Here is a 17,670-nt window from a genome sequence, read left to right on the forward strand (position 1 = left end):
TGGTACACTTCCTGGACCACCACAACTACAACATCAACAGAACTATAACCTCAGAGCCAAATTAACCATTTAGTAGACCCTAGGCAAGGATTGGGGTGGGGGGGAGGGCTGAAGGCCAGCGCTTCCCTCAAACAGCTGGGCTCTGGCTCACTATGGCTGCATGGTGAGTGAATGAAAAAAAAATAACTGGGTCAAAATTGAAAAATAATTATATTTACCTAGCACAACCCTGTCCCCCAGGTATCCAGACAAAGGGATAGGGAGGTAAGCTGAGGTGGGTGGGGCCATTTGCGCCACTGCGGAGAGAGGTAGTGGCCCTCACCCCACCAGCTCAGTGTGTCTAGGTGCATGCCAAGTTTGCCTATCAGTTAATCTGGCCCTGTTTAACCTTACTACTTGTTCATGCACATCCCTCCCCTAATGGTACCTAGATTTCCATTAGACCCTATGCTTCTGTCATATGCTGGCTCATTTGTGTACAGTCTGATTTCACTTCACAAGGCAACTCAGTATGATTCAAAACTGAAAGTTCATAAAAACTGTGATGGAGCACATTCTGTTCATAGCCTTGTAAATACAGGCTAGGGAATACCACACATCATATCCTACTGGTAATTGTCTGCCACATTTCTATGTGCATCCGTCAACATCATGTTTTCACTCTTAGAGCGAGCAGCTAAGTGCAGCAATAATGAGTGCATTGTCAACTACTTTTATTACTTATTGTTTGTATTGTAGCAGCTTTCACTGGATCCAGTCACAGAACGAAGCTACATTGGGTTTTGCACGATGTAGACATATCAAGAAAAGACTGTGCCTGCCCCAAAGAACTTAGAAACTAAATACATGCTTTATAACATAATATTTGAGTTTAAAGCATAGTAATTTGATCTTCAGACAATAATTTCATGTCAGAATTTTCTACCATGGAATTTTTAAAAATTTCGAATATTCTATTTTAGAATGAAACTAAAATTTCCCACACCTATGACTGGCCTTCTAAGCCGTGTGTAGATGAAATGAGGGGCACATGTGCATGACACTTTGAAGTGTGTTAAATGCTTTTGTATTGCTTTAATGGTGTTAGTGTTTGCATGAATCAGAGGCATATTGCACAGTAATTTCAGCCGCTGTAGCAAATTCGTAATGTGCCTTAAATGACTTGAGGCACAACAAACTAAAACTCCTCCAAGGAGTTTTAGTTTGCTGCCCTACACCTGTGGAGTGAAGCACCGGGCTCTGTGCAGCTCAGGGGCTCTGCAGGAAGCCCACGCAGGCAGCCTGGCAGCAGCCCAGGAAGGCAGGCTCTGCTCAAGAAAAGAAAAAAGCGGCAAGCCTGATTTTTTTTTTTTCTCTCCCAGAACCTGCCTGAGCTGCACAGGGGCCTGGTTCTTCCCTTCATGGCTACAGTGCCCACCAGGACCGCCCAAGCCAGGTACCTGTGTGCAGGTGCTGCCTGGGGGGGGGAGGCGGAGGGCTGCCACTGCTGTGGGGGGAAGCACCAGTCTCCCCCACTTCAGCCCAGGCACTGCTCGACCTGCTGGCAGATTCCCCTCCCTTCCCTACCACCAAAGAGACAAGTAAGTGCGCAGGTGTGTGGTGTACAACACAGGGGTTTACTTGGCCCTAAACTGAAGCAATGTTTTTAAAAACCCACTGCTTCAATTTGGGGCCCCCATTTCATCTACATATGCCCCTAGACAACACTTAGTTCCTGGGAGATAGAAATGTGCTAAGATCACTTGAGCACAAGAAGCTGGACTGTAGCATATCATTACATCTACATATTAAGGGCCAAAAAAAAAGTTAGATATAATACTTTAATGAAAAAAATTAAAGTGTTTTCCTTTTGGAAATGTTTGAAATGGAATATTTTGGTGCTCAAAACATGTTCCCATTTTTTGGAAATCATTTCAATAATATTTTAAATTAACTTTTGTCAGAAACATGGAAATAAAATACAAAAAACTTGAACAGTCCCAATAAATGAACCTCTCAAATACATCCAAACAAAACTGCTTAAATACTTTGTCATTGTTTTTTCATACGCTGACCAGCAGTATAGGCTTGATGCCTTATTTCTGTCTCATTTGCACTGACTATCCCCTTAATAGCTATATTGGATTTGTATTTGAGGATTACTCAACAGGTAATTTTGCACCACTGTAGCTATTTCAGCTACATGTATTTTTTTTAATAGAAACAATTATTCCTGTAAAGCTGTGTGCATGGGTACAATTATATGAATATAAAAGTACCTTAGGCCCATTTAACTTATTCTCTTTTCTGTACATGTAGCATAGTAAAAGTGGCCTTATACTGATATAACTACTATAGGATTTTCTGGAGCATGGCCTGGTGCAGCTATTGATCCATGAATATAGAAATCATAGAGACCAGTTAGCATCGTGAACCAAAGCAGGCATCAGGAACAGTTTGAACCATAGACTTGGGTGACTGGAAAGCAAATCATATATGGCCTAAGTGGAAACACTGGGAAGGTTAGGAGTACTAACTTCTAGATATCTTGGAAGGCCAATGGATGGAAAACAGTGGATAAGATGGGTACAGAGCACCAAACATAATGACTGAGTGTCCTGATAAACAAGTCCCCCATCTGGTGAGAAAGTCATAATATCTGGTGAAAATCAGATGTGAATAGATTAATTGATTCATAGATTGTAAGGGGCTGGAAGGGATCCTGTAGATCATCAGGTTCAGTCCCCCTGCACTAGGCAGGAAAAGGCAACTGGGGTCAAGTGACCCCAGTGAGGTGACTGTCCAGTCTCCTTTTGAAGACTTCCAGGGTAGATGATTGCATCACCACTGGAGGAAGTTTATTCCACAATCTAGACACCCTGACTGTGGAGTAGTTTTTTGCTGGGATTGAGCTTGAAGCAGCCTTCCAGGAGTTTGTATCCATTGCTCCTGGTCTTCCCCACTAGGCACTGTGCATATAGAAATACACTGCCATTATTAACATTTAGGTATATCCCCCTTGGCAAAGTGCCGTGTACCCCCTCTGCCCAGGGTACAACTACCCCAGTTTGAAAAGCACAGGTCTAGGGAAAATGGTATCAGCCAAAAGTCAAATGGGAAGCTTCAGCTGTGATTTGTATTACATTTCTAGATTTTCCTCTGGGCCTTTACTCTTTCAGAATAGCCCTTTGTATTTAACTTTGAATAAAAGTTGTGTTGTTTATTCACTGAAAGTTTCATAGAGATAAATGTGAGCATAACGGTTGAATTAATTCATAGAATGTTTATGTTGTCAGTGTAAAGTTAGAACAACCATTTTACTCAGAAATAATCACTGAAAAATCAGAAGGTAATTGCCAATTTATAAGATGAAGGAGAGGACTTCAAGTAGAAGGCCACAGGCCAACACAGCATGAAGAGAGACTGAGCAATTTCTGAAAGCAGCACTGTCAGCCTCCTAAGGGTTGGTAGGCATTTCAATACTCTTGTAGCTGCTCCAACTGGCTGACCCAGAGATTGGCTCCAGATCTGGGAGCTGTTTGCCCACTTATCAAGAGTAAATGCCCTGTCAACTATGAAAATATGAAAAAGAGGAAACATAAAAAAGAGTTGTTTTGTGCTGATGAAGTTTTGTATTAGAGTTTGAAAGTAACATATATAAACAACAAAATAACTCCAAGAAAGGGTGGAGGTCATAGAGATGGAGTATTCATATTGGCTTCTCGTTAGTGACATACAATCCTACTTCAAAGCCTTTTTGTCAAAAGCTTCCTAGTTTTATTGCTATTAAAGTATTTTATTTTTCAGAAAAAGGGAAATAATTTCTCAATATTTTTTCTTCTCTTTTTGGGAGGACATCACATCCGTTTGGGGTGCCCCCATGCAGACTTTAATATTTACTATGCCACGCACAGTGTGATCTCGGAATATAAGAACATGTTAATAACACTCGAAATATCTTTCCATCAGAACTGAAGGGAGCCCTGGTTGCTGACCATGGATGCTGAGTCACAAGTGCAAAGACATCCCTACAAACACCCCTAGATACTTCTGGCACTCCTTTGTGGTCCATGGCAACAGTGACTGTTCTGAGATGGTTCTCCAGACTATGGAGGCTCAATTTTCCAAAGGAAAATGGGTCGCCAACTGGCTGGAGGGCCGCACCCAGAGGGTGGTGGTGGATGGGTCCTTCTCGACCTGGAGGGATATGGGCAGTGGGGTTCTGCAGGGCTCGGTCCTCGGGCCTGCACTGTTCAACATCTTCAGCAGCGATTTGGATGAGGGGGTAAAAAGCACCCTGTTCAAATTTGCTGATGACACTAAGATGTGGGGGAACGTGGGCACATTGGAAGGATGCAACAGGCTACAATCAGACCTAGACAGGTTACAAGGGTGGGCGGATGAGAATAGGATGGGTTTCAACACAGACAAGTGCAAGGTGATGCACCTTGGGAAGAACAACCGGCACCATACCTACAGGTTGGGGAACTCCCCTCTTATCAGCACGGAGGCGGAAAGGGATCTGGGGGTCATCATTGACTCCAAGATGAACATGGGCCGGCAGTGTGGAGAGGCAGTAAGGAAGGCCAACCGCACCTTGGCATGCATCCACAGATGCATCTCGAGCAGGTCCAAGGAGGTGATCCTCCCCCTCTATGGGGCACTGGTCAGGCCGCAGCTGGAGTATTGCGTCCAATTCTGGGCATCGCACTTCAAGAGGGATGTGGACAACATGGAGAGGGTCCAGAGGAGGGCCACTTGTATGCTCAGGGGACAACAGGGCAGGCCCTATGAGGACAGGCTGCGGGACCTGAACCTGTTCAACCTCCAAAAGAGAAGGCTGAGGGGGGATCTTGTGGCCTGTTATAAACTAGTCAGGGGGGATCAGCAGGCATTGGGGAAGTCACTGTTTCCCCGAGCACTGCCAGGAGTGACCAGGAATAACGGTCACAAGCTGGGAGAGGGTAGGTTTAGGTTAGCTATCAGGAGGCGCTACTTCACGGTCAGGGCGGCTAGGGTCTGGAACCAGCTTCCAAGAGAAGTGGTGCAGGCTCCTACCCTGGGGGTGTTTAAGAGGAGGTTAGATGAACATCTTGCTGGGGTCATTTGACCCCAGTATTCTTTCCTGCCATGGCAGGGGGTCAGACTAGATGATCTTCTCAGGTCCCTTCCGACCCTAGAAACTATGAAACTATGAAATCCAAATAATGTTGAAAGCTTCTGCCTGAGAGTTTGAAGATTTTATTGCTGTCTATGCTGACTGCCCATGTCTCAGATTATGCAGAATTAATTCTCATAGAATTGTAGAAAGTTAGGGTTGGAAGGGACCTCAGGAGGTCATATAGTCCAACCCCTTGCTCAAATCAGGACCAGCTCTAACTAGATTATCCCAGCCAAGGCTTTGTCTAGGCGGGTTTTGAAAACCTCCAAGGTTGGAGCTTCCACCATCTCTCTGGGTAACCTGTTCCAGTGTTTTAATAACCTGTTAATAAAAGTATTCCTAATATCTAATTGAAACTTCCCTTGCTGCAACTTGAGACCATTGCTTCTTGTTCTGTCATCTGCCAAACCTGAGAAGAGTCCAGCTCCATCCTCTTTCAAATTCCCCTTCAGGTAGGTGAAAGCTGCTATTAAATCCCACCTAGTCTATTCCCTAGACTAAATACACCCAGTTCCCTCACTCTTTCCTCACAAGTCATGTCCTTCAGTCCCCTCACCATTTTTGTTGCCCTCTGCTGAACTCTCTCCAATTTATCCACATCTTTTCTGTAGTGGGGGCCCCAAATATGAACACAGTACTCCAGAAGTGGCCTCACCAGTGCTGAATAGAGGGGAATAATCACTTCCCTTGACCTTCTGGCAACACACCTACCAATGGCACCCTGGTGGCAGATATTGCCCACTGTAGGGCACACTGCTGGCACACTGCTGCCTCATATTCAGCTTCTTGCCCACTGTAACCCCCACATGCTTTTCTGCAGAGCTGCTGTCCAGCCAGTCAGCCCCAGCCTGTACTAGTGCATGGGATTGTTCCATCCTAAGTGCAGGACTTTGCACTTGTCCTTGTTGAACCTCGTGAGATTTGTTTTGGACCAAACCTCCAATTTGTCTAAGTCACTCTGAATCCTAGCCCTACCCTCTTCCCAGGCTTACCCTCCTAGCCCTCCTTGGACAGAGACAATTTAGAAGTAGCATTCCTGCATTTGTGTAGGGAATTGAACCAGATGATTCTGTGGGCCCTGATATGACATTTATGGTGTAATTAGCATGCTAATTGTACCATGAATAGCAAGATGACACAAGTTCAGCCAATTTATGGTGCCATCAAGTGGTAAAACAGTCAAGTAGATGTTCCACGTAAAGTGTAGAATATCTTTGTGGCTTGTGTGGTACCATTAATTGAATATGTGGCATGTTCTGACAATTCTCTGATTCTCAGCATGGGAACTGGGTAGCCCTGGGCCCAGAACCTGCAGAGGCTTCCTGACCCTTATGTCAGAAATCAGCTGACACTGAACTGGCAGGTCGGTTGCAAGGTTCCTGGCAGGGGTTTCACCAATAACCTTGCAACCCATGCACGCAGAACTTTAAATTTAGCAGGATTGCTCCCGTGCCCTGCAGCCCCTACAGGCATGACAAGACAGCAAACCTGCATACTCTAACATGCCAGTCATCAGAATTAGCACAATGCCAGGCTTCCTCCATAACCCCAGCTAGCAGCCAGCGGACACATGATTGAGATCTGGGGAATGTTATGTTCCATCCCCCAAAATCATATAACTTGCCATGCACATCTATATCATGGCAAGTTGCACAATTATGGGTATGGGGCACAAAATTCACCAGACTCCAAGAGGTTGTCCAGACAAGCATGCACATGTGGTATGCAGCTCCAAAGACCCATCTGTGTTGCAGCACATACCACACATGCAGGCATTCTCTGCACTGTTAATTTGCAGCAGGATTTTTTGGGGGTGGCTTTTGACACCAGGAGATTCCAGCATAAAAAAAAAATAGAGCTAGAAAAAAGCAGGGTGGTGCACGTGGCAGCAGAGTGTGCTGTCTAAAACCAGAGCCTGCCTGGTCAGAGCCATGCTCTGGCTAGTGGCCAAGCTCCCTCACACTGGATTGCTGCCTCTGGAGCCCTGGGGGGCCTCCAGGACCCCAGGTTCTGGCCAGAGCTTTCCCTACCCCACCTGGGGCAACTTACGGTGTGCAAGTGTGCATGCAGGGGCATTCCCCAGGGACAAGTAGCAGTGGCACAATCGTGTCACTGCTATTTGTCCCCAAGGAAATGCATGTGCACACTCATCTGGATGCATCTTAACTGTTCTGTCCCTCAGCGTTTAGTGTATCCAACACGGCTGTCTGAATGTAGGCAAGATGTCTACTTTACTCAATGAAAGTACCTTGGGTATCAACAGTGTAGAAAGCACCATCTCTGAATGAAATGGACTATTTGGAGAGGTAAAAACTTAATAAATAATAGTTGTTAGACAATATTATAGTATCATTTGTACCTTTTTCATTAAGTGATTATTCTTAAAAAAATTAGGAAACTTGATCCATCCATTCAGAGACTTAAGGAAAAAAGTGGCTGTAAGGGAGTCTCTCCAGGACGAGTTATGTATACGTATGCCTACTTCCATGTCTATTCTTTCTTGACTAAGTTGTGCTTTCTTTAATGAATGTATATATATATATCTCCTAAACTGCTTCCTTTTTAAAATGTGCATCCTACAAAAAATTAACATAGACACAGAAAAAGAGATCATTAATTCCAAGCACATAAGAGGGAATGTTGTGCAGGGGAAACTTAGGTTTGTTGTTTTAAATTTTCTTTATTTCACTTGGCAATTTTACACAATCCAGGCACTGAGAAAAGAAGCACCACATTTCCAAAACAAACAAAAATTACAGTTGCGTGGTAACTGGCTTGCATATTAAGTCTAGAAATATCAGATCCAGACATCTTATTTCTCTGCTAAAGGATCAAAGTGATTCAAAATGATTTCCTCACATGGTAACAAGTCCAGTGGAGAGTCTAACCACTGTGGTACTGTAGCAGGTTGCCAGCTAGCCTGGCTCAAATCAGTCCATGAGCCCTTTAATCTGGTCCCAGCAACAGTCTCTCTCTGGGCTCAGAAACACAAACTGTAATGTCCTGCGTACTTCTGCTTCCCAGGGTTCAGGCAAAAGCAAACAATCCACATAAACGTATCTGTAGTGTGTGTCCCGCAACACAAAGCATCAAGGGAGCTGCATGCGGTGGCAAGAACTGGAGCCAGGTCAGCCCACCTCTATGACATGGGGCTCCCTACGATGCACATGCAGCTCTTGGCATTCAAGCACCACCAGAGGAAAGCCTTGCATGATGAGCTGACTGCCTTCCCCACTCCCTGCTGCCACATGCAGCTGCTGGGATTCTGCTGGAAGTGGTGGGGAGTCCTGCCCCCTGCTTCCTGGTGGAGTCCCAGCAGCTGGATATGGTGGCAGGGAGCAGGGAGGCAGCCGGCTCCATCACGTGGGGTCCCCCCCGGTTGCATGTGGGTGGCAGGAGCTGCATGTGAGTCATGGGCAGCCCTGCATGATAGGGGTGGGCTAACCTGGCTCTACTCCGTGCCACCATGTACAGGTCCTGGAGCTGTGAGCCGTGCGCTGCTGGGTGTCAGCACCTGTGTGGACATGAGCACCCAGAGGGTCCACTGCCTGCTGCTGGCTGTGGGACCTGTGCGCCATAGGGGAGAGTGTGTGGTGGTTCCTGACAGCCCCCCACCTTCCCTCACACTCTACAAACCCCAGACACTCACACCTGCCACTTCCCAACCTGGTACCCAGAGCAAGCAGGTCCCCCAGTGGCTGCAGCACTGGCAGCAGCTGCCCCTCCCCGAAACTCTGCATCCTGGCTGGGCTGAGCCTTTTCGTGCATGAGGGCGGGAGTGAGGTGCATGGGCTGGGTGTGGTACAATTAACTGGTGGGTACCCACAGCCTGGGTGAAATTGCCTGGAGGACTGAATCTGACCTGTGAGTCATATTTTGCCTGCCCCTGTCCTAGACCATTATATTCCATTGCTACAGGTATATCTACATGAGATGTTTACTTCAGAGTTACCTAATTAGCTCTGCACTAAATGTTTTGTGTCTACATGTGCAGTGCTATTAGATAGAAGTAAACTAATTAACTCTGCAGCAAGATAGTACTTGTATTTACAAGTTTTTTACTTCACAGCATTGCACATGCAGGCACTGACCTGGCTAGCTGGGGTATGTGGATGCTTCAGTGCAGGGCCTGCCTGCCCCTAGTCCTGCACTGGAGCACATTTGTGCCCCAGCCAGCCCCCCTGCAGCATATTGAGCTGTGCAGGAGCAGTCCTGGGCTGGCATACTGATCCCAAGGGTCCACTGCCAGCGGCAGCTGCTCTGCCCTGGCTCAACATGCTGTGGTCCTGGGCACATGTGTAGATGATGCACCTGGGATCAATTAACTCTGGTGCAAACTGCTCTGGAGTTTATTGCATTGCTATAAAAGCATGGGTAGATGAACCCAAAGAGGAGAAAATTATTCTTTCAAAGCAGGCATAGCATGCTCTCTCTGACCATGAGAATACCCTTTGTTAAGAACAATGTAGCGTTTCAGTCTTACTGCACCCTTGTGTTTTCTGGAAAGGACCAGTACAAAAGATGTAAATGAGCCCCTCAGGATTCTTCCTTCTCCTCAAATTAGTGATGGAAAATAGAGGAAGAGAGGCTGAATCTGTGGTTACTCCTTCTGGGTTGCAATTTCACTTTATAGTTAAAGTTTTAAGGATGGTGGCTGACCAGGAATCCCTGGCAATATGGTTGCATGGGATCCCAGATCCAAGGAGGACTTCAGACTTGTGTACCAGAAAAATGACAGCTAGTTGCACCCTATCTGTTATGTCTGAAATCATGTACATTTCTGCCAGTAAGTGTGTGAATAGTCATTCTGTGTTGTGTTGTCTCCTGTTGATACCTGCTATTATGCTTGAAGAGCATTCAGTTAAGCCTTTTGTTTGTGTAATAGAGATGGCTGCCTGTTGCTCCCTGCAGGATCTGACCAGGACAATCAAACCCCTGCAATACACAAAACTGCCTATCATAAATATTTTGAACTTGGATGGAAGAGAAAAAGGCAGATGCTGCTTTGGCCAAAATGAATCCTCCACATTACTGAAGTTTTTCGTCTGGAGATCTAAGAACTGAAAAGTGTCTACAAAAGATAACCACCTCAGAATATGAAGGGTTGTTGTCAGTCAGAGGCTGCCTGATATCACCAAGAAAATACTATTGTGGACCAGGTCAAACCTTATTGAAAGCAGTGAGCAAAATGGCTGCTTTCATGTGCAATAAAGTGTAAGAAACAGAGTTTATTATGGGACCAGAGAGCTGAAGCAATAGCAGTCTCCATACAAAATACAAGAACATGCAACTACTCAAAGCAGTTTCACACATAACCCGCATGTATGGAGTGGCTTCACTGGATTTTCTTAGAAGTATGTATGTGTGAGACACTGAAATGAGAAACAAAACAGATACCAGGAAGGAAAGAAACACCATATGCAAACTGGAATTACGATCCTGAGAAAAAGCCTAGAGAACAAGCTTATGGGGTCAAGTGCTGGGTGAAAAAAGCATGGAACTGGAACAGGAAGCATTCTGTCTGTTTGTTTGAGTCCTCTTGTGTTTAGGGAAACAGAGTCTGCACGGTCTTTTTTAAATAAACAGAATTGCATTGAGGAAACTTGAATTTAGTGTCAATAGTGGAATTACAAAGATCCTGAGCAGACTATTGGGAAAGGAAGAGATTGCAGAAGAGAAATAGCAGGAATATGAAGCAACTGCAGAGAATACTTAAATTAGGGTAAAACCCTCAACATGGTGGGGAAAACAGAGGAAATCCACAAGGGGTGGGAGGAGAGGAAGATAATCTCTGCAGCTACATGTAAACAATGTGTAAGAGGAAAGGCCAGGAAGTGGGAGGCTGCAATAGCTTAGATAGGAAATTATCACAGAATAGACATACATCTTGGCATGGTGACGGTAAAGAAAAGACTAATTCTGTAAATACTATAGAGCAAGAAGTGACAGGATATTAGGAAGGAAACAGAGGAATCAAAGGTGACAACTAGGTCATGAGCCGGAAAAACACTCAAATCTCCAAAATTCCAAATCCTGATTATCCAGATACCAGCTCCGCCCCTTTAATTAAGCAACTGATTAATTGAAGTAAAGAATGTAATCCTTGCACTTACATATTATGCCTCCCACTAACAAGCATTGATTGCAGGCTCTCATCTTAAGGTTTCATCCTATTCAAAATTCATGTTGATTCCAAAACATATTACTTTGTAAATAGGAAATGACAACATTGGCTCCGTGCCCTGGTATTGTAGCAGCATTGCCATATGTCACCATCATGCTAAACATAGTAAGTAGAACACCCAACAATATAATTATTAAGGACATCTGTCAGCAGCATAGGCTACATCTAGGATTAGTATTTATAATACTAGAAAGACCTTTAAGAGGGAATGAGGAAAGTCCCTTTGTGGTGTTTGTTGTTTTGGTTTTTGTTGGGTTTTTTTGTTTCTTGTTTTTTGAGAGAGAGAATAGGCTAGATCCTTAGCTAGTGCAAATGAACATAACTTCATAGAAATCAGCAAGTCTATTTCAGGTTTTGTCGTGATAAACTTGGCCCATTGTTTGGAAGTAAAACCACATTCTTTAAGAAATAACTTACAATTTTGCATAAATATAGAATGCTTAAAATTATTTGAGCCTACAACATGGAAGATCATTTCTAAATACAATCCAATATGTATAGATTAGACAAGCTTCCAGAACAGATTAAATTATTCTGGACAGTGCCCGTATCCTTTTAATTTTGTTCTTCTGGGTATCAAGTCTGCCTCAGTGTGATTTTTCTATTCTTAGTACACTGTAATGTGCCTGAGTTTTTAAATGAATTCTGAATTTGTGAGCAATCCTTTAGCCACTAAAGACTTGAATCAGCAGTCCATATACAGGCAAACTCCCACTGGAGTCAATAGCATCAATACACTTACTTTTGTCTAAGGAACCAGCTTGGTATTTCTTGTCTACTCAGTCTCATTGCATTTCTAGCAAGTGGATGACTAGAATCATATAATCATGTTTAGCAAAGGCACCATGGACGAATATAAACACAGTTGAAGAGAGGTGGTAATGCAAGTTGAGTTCTTACATTATTCAACCAGCATGCCCTACCTATGTGCCTCTAGGGGAAAAAGATTAATTTAACTTGATTTTTCAAAGGAACAGCTTCTTCACACTCTACAAATAAAGGAACATAATGTGTTCACATTTCAAATAGATGTGTAGAAGACAGGAAGATGCGCTCAAACATGATCCAGGTTTTCCTATTGCTTTTTAAGGGTCTGTTCAATCACAAGCCTAAAATTTTGTATTTAATTGAAGCTTGCAACAAATGCCCTGAAAGTGGCAGTAGATTGGGCATTTTATGAAGAATGAGGGAGTCTTTCAGAATATTTCAGGGAAGCAGAGTGGCATACACAATAGCCAGCTAACAACGGGGAAAAATTAGATCATCATCACTAGTGACAAAAGAACAGGATCAGAGGAAATAAGATCTGAACCAGACCTTCAGCTGGAACTGAATCAGCAGAATTTACTTATTATTTAGCTAGGGCCACATTGAGCTCTATGGCCTGTCCGTTTACGTGTCACAACATATACAATTTTGACATCTTACCTCAGGAGGATGTTCCAAATAACTAAGGTATGTTCTTACGAATGAGCACACCTAGGTGCCTCACGAAGATGATCCAGATCTCGTAGACCCTCAGTGCTACTCACTCAAATGAATATTGCCTGTGTCTGTTTGGTTGATATGAACTGAAGCACTTTAATATTAATAGAAAAAGATTCTGCTGTGCGTGACCTCTGTTGATAAGACTGTCTCCCTTCTGGACATAATTGGGGATAGAGAAGAAAGCAGGGAAAGAATGATTATCTTTCTTAGAACTGTATGAGCAACTGAAAGTCTTATGTTGGACCCAAAGGAAACAGCTCGCAGGATTTTCTTAAGCATTTTACACCCTCTTAAAAATTACATGTACCTAAATTTCAGAATGAAATATTTTGATATGTTTACTTTTTCCCTGCATATTTCTCATCTCCAAAAAAAAAAAATAGATCACTAAACTCAAATTTGCAAAGTGTTGGTCAACACAAAAATGCCCTCTTTTGCAAAATTATTTATCTGAAAATTTCATCCAATCTGTTTTCACAGGGGACTATGTCTCTGGCTAGGACTAGGACACTGGTTATAACGGATGTTTGAAACACCACCCGGCTAAATACTATATGTAAATAGTGCCATTGATGGTAAATTTCCTTGCATTTGCAGTCCAATTCATGTGGTTCCCCTCTTATGGGAAATTAGTTCTTTGAGTAAAACTTTGTAGTATTAGACTTTACATAGCAGTTAACACTTCTTTCACCATCCAGACAGATATCTGTTATTTTCAGTTCAAGAAATAATGGATAAATTAGAAAATATTTAAATACAGTCTGAATACATCACTGCCTGATTGCATCTCTGTAGATATTTTTGGTGGTCAAGTTGAAAATATCTCATAAATAAAAGAATTTTGATGGAAACAGGTCTGGTATGTTAACTTTAAGAACAGCACTGGTGAGTGTTTTGTAGATAAAGCTTGTAAAGCTTATGCACATTGCTTAAGAAAACTGTTCGTCTGAAGTTGTCCAGCATACTAACAAATTCACTTAAAAAAACTAGTAGTCCCACTTTCTTCTGCTTAACTATATTTGATTGATCTAGAGATTGTTGGGGACCTGTATGTGTAATAGGCCCCTGGTTATGAATTATTGGACCCATATGGCTTGTTTTTGCAACACTAGAAACTTTGAGATGAATTAATTTAGCATGCAGCACATTTAATTTTTAAGTGGGCATTTGCTTTTCTTTAAGGATAGTCTCACCGTGTACAAAGTAATTGCATAAGCTAGTGCTTGTTATGTTTATTTACCCAGGCAAGGCAGACACATTTTCAAATCTCCCCAACATTTTTATTGATGGAGCATGGTTGTTTCTGTCTTAAACGTTCTTTCCAAGATCTTTCCTGGCAGGATAAGAATGTGAATAACTCAGGGTTCAGAATTAGTCTTGATCAAGGTTTATATTTCTGTCAAATTTTTATAAGGTAAATAGCGAAGCTACTGTACATAGTATAAAAGGAAGGATTTGTGTGGGTGATATCTTTTTTTGGACCAAGTGCATGGCTGAACTAGGGACCCCAGGCACGCTGCACTGTAGGTGCATCTTTGTGGTGCTAAGGCATAGCCTAATTGGCACTGTCACTCGGCAGAGTTATTTAGTTCACACTTTGTGTGGCATAGGCATAACTGCTCCACTTCCAGTGGGAAGCTATATGTGTGGAGAAGCACAACATACTTGAAGACACTTTTTCCAGATGTAGTAAGGCTGCAATCTAGATTTGGCCCATGTTACCCTCTGGAGTAAAATGGCTAGACAGTATAGGGTCTTGCAAGTTTTTTGATACTGGAGTCATTTCTTTTATATAGTCCTGTTTGTTTTCAAGGATTAGACAAAGCCTGTTTCCTTGGACACTGTTAAGTGTCAAGAAACAGAAGAATGTCTCTTTGCTGCCAGTTCCAAGCCTCTTCCCAGTTTCTTGTTCCAGTTCCTGTCCTACCTAAAAGGCAAGAGAAAGGGAGCATGGTGTGTTAGCAAGGAAGATTCAACCAAAGACCCAAGTACTGAAAATGTTGTTAAAGACATGGTATATCATATCCAGTGTATGCTCCCTGACCACAAAGCCTGTCAGGAAATAGGTTGGTCCTGACAAAACCATATTGGCTGTTCCTTATCACCTTGTTATCATATAAATACTTTGAAACAGATTATCTGATGGTATGCCCAATAGCCTTCAGATATCAAGATTAAACTGCCCAGTCTGTAACTCCCTGGATCCTCCTTGTTCCCTCTTAAAGAGTCATTATATTTGCCCTTTTCCAGTTTTCTGGAACCTGCCCTGACTCGGTGACTTCTCAAAGATGATAGCACATACCTCAGCCAAATCTTTTATAACATATTTATGTCAATTCAAAACAACTTTAAATTTAAGATGACTCCCCAATAATTAGAGTCTAGACATGGCAATTTTATAAATTGGTTATAATTTTTTATGTCTAGAATCTCTGTTTTTCAGGGTCATCTTTAATTTGTCCCCCCAACCCCTGCATCAGGACAAGCAGGTGCAGGGGGGTCATGTGGTGGTGGGGGCAATGATGGGGGGGAGGGAGGACCCAACCCCTTCCCGGTGCTGCAAATCCTATCACTTCCCCACCTCCCCAGCATCTGCGTACCCTGTGCCTGCCCCTGCCTGGGACTCTATCTCTTACCCTCCAGCTGCTTGCCTCTCCCACGCTGTGTGCACTGCCCAGCACCTTGCCTCCTGCTACTTGCCTCCCCCTGCCAGCCCCCCCATGCCAGTGGCCCTGGGTGCTTTCCCCCCACTTGTCTCCACTGCTGCTTGCCACACTGCCTCCATCCCCTGCCTTCCCCCACTGCCACTGCTTCTTACTTCCCCATCTCAGCTCCGGCTCTGACTGGGGATGCTCTCTGGTCTGGGATATGGAGTTAAATTCAGAGCCAGAGTTGCTGTCGTCCCCCTCCCCCCCCCCCCACACGCACACACACACTTGTACTCAAATCTAAGACAAGTGGCATTTTTGCCCCATGTTGAATCAGGAAGGGGAAGCCCTCATCTTTGATTCAAGTAAATGTAGTACTCTAGTCTGAATTTCATCCATCTCTGCCAAGTTGAAAAATCCAGTTTGCCTAGTCTAATTCTAACCCATTCTTCTTTCCTTACTCTAGGCTGATTATCTCCTCTCTTATCTTTGCTACTAACAATATCTGTCATCAGGAAGTTGACCTTTCTCTGCAAAAGAGGCATTAAACACTTTGGCTTTCTCCGCTTTATCCATTATTAGATTTCCTCCATGTAAATTGGGCCCTTGATCTTCCTCTGACTTCTAATATATTCATGGGAAGTTTTAATGTGGCCTTTTATGGCCTCTGCCAGTGATATCTGAGTTTTGTGTTCTGCCCTTCCTTATTTCCTCCCTAATTACTCACACTATATTCTTATACTCGCTCTTAGTAATATAGCCAAGTTGCTTAGTAATTTGACTAATTGTGCAGTGATTACTGAGTCCAATAAGCACAGGCATACACGAATGAGAAAAACTAAAAAGCACATCTGACAAGCTTTAGTTAAGCACCCCGTCACCATTTTTCAGCATGGGGACATTAATACGTGTGATGCTCCTCTCAGAGCTGCTCCAATTCAGACACCCTTCCCCCCAACTCCTGGAGCATGTGTATATATGCCCCTTGTCTCTAACTAAGTACCTTGTAAGTCAGGACCATCTCTCAATTCCCAATTTTTTTTCTAAATTAGAACTTTTATTATTACAAACTGCATGTTTGTTGTATTATCTTTTACTCAGAAGACCGTGTGCAATGGATTATTTTTTAAATGTGTTTTCTTTGAACAGCACACCCTTATAGGTTTACATTCATCAAGGTAAGGTTAAAGAAGTTGTGTTTTGTACTTGGAACAGAAGAGAGTGTGGTTTGTGATGGCCTTTAGTTCCTCTAGAACAGTGCTTCTCTCGGTCCGCGAGCCACCGGTCGCCGGTCCGCAGTGAGTTGCCAAGAAAGAAAGAAATATATTTTCAGAAGCATAACATTGATATGTCATAGCACCACAGTTCGTACGTTCCAACGTCACATTGTGTGAGGTTAGGCAAGAAAAAGAAACAGCTGGTCGCGCATTTGTGTAGCGCTGTTACATGCAGTTGCTGCCACTGGCTGAACCGGGCACCAGACCCTGGTCCACCGGAAAAAAAATTGCTGGTCCGCCACATCAGATAGTTTGAAAAGCACTGCTTTAGAAAGTCTGTAAATCAAAGAAATCTTGGTCTCTTAAACAGACAAGGTTTACCAGATGTATTGTATCTAAACAATTGCTTTTGGCTATTAGATCTGTGAAAATCTCAATGGCATTCTCCAATATCTTCTTTTATACTTATGATGCTGCTATCAGACATGTTTTTCCTTGGCCTGTCCCTCCCTCCCCTCACCTCCATGAAACATCATCCTTAAATTTGCATTTCCTGCCTTTAATTTAACTTGAGACTCTTGATATTATATCAGTGCAGATTTCTAAGTGTAATGCTATGCTGTGTCATTAGGGGGTTAGTTCAAAGCAGCCACTCTACAGTGCTGTTGTTTGCTACCTTATAAATAGGGATGATGTGCTCAGGAGGCACTGTGCACAGTTTTACAGGTGTTGTAAAAGCTATTTGAAGATATTGAACAACAGAGAAGAAAAGCATAGCATTTCACGTGTCCAGAAAGGGGAAAAAAAAAACCAAAAGATATGTGAAAAAATAGTAGAAACAAGGGACTTTGGCTGAAAAATTTGATACTTGAAAGACATGGACCATTCCAAATGTGAAAAGCAGAGTGATTATGAAAAAGCTCTTAAGACAGCAAAATATAATCATGACAAATTACAGAATTTGCACACTAGAAATGTTTTAAGCATTTAGCA

This window comes from Crocodylus siamensis, chromosome 1 (genome assembly GCF_052110815.1).
Source record: "Crocodylus siamensis isolate JL-2025a chromosome 1, ASM5211081v1, whole genome shotgun sequence".
Lineage (NCBI taxonomy): Eukaryota > Metazoa > Chordata > Crocodylia > Crocodylidae > Crocodylus > Crocodylus siamensis.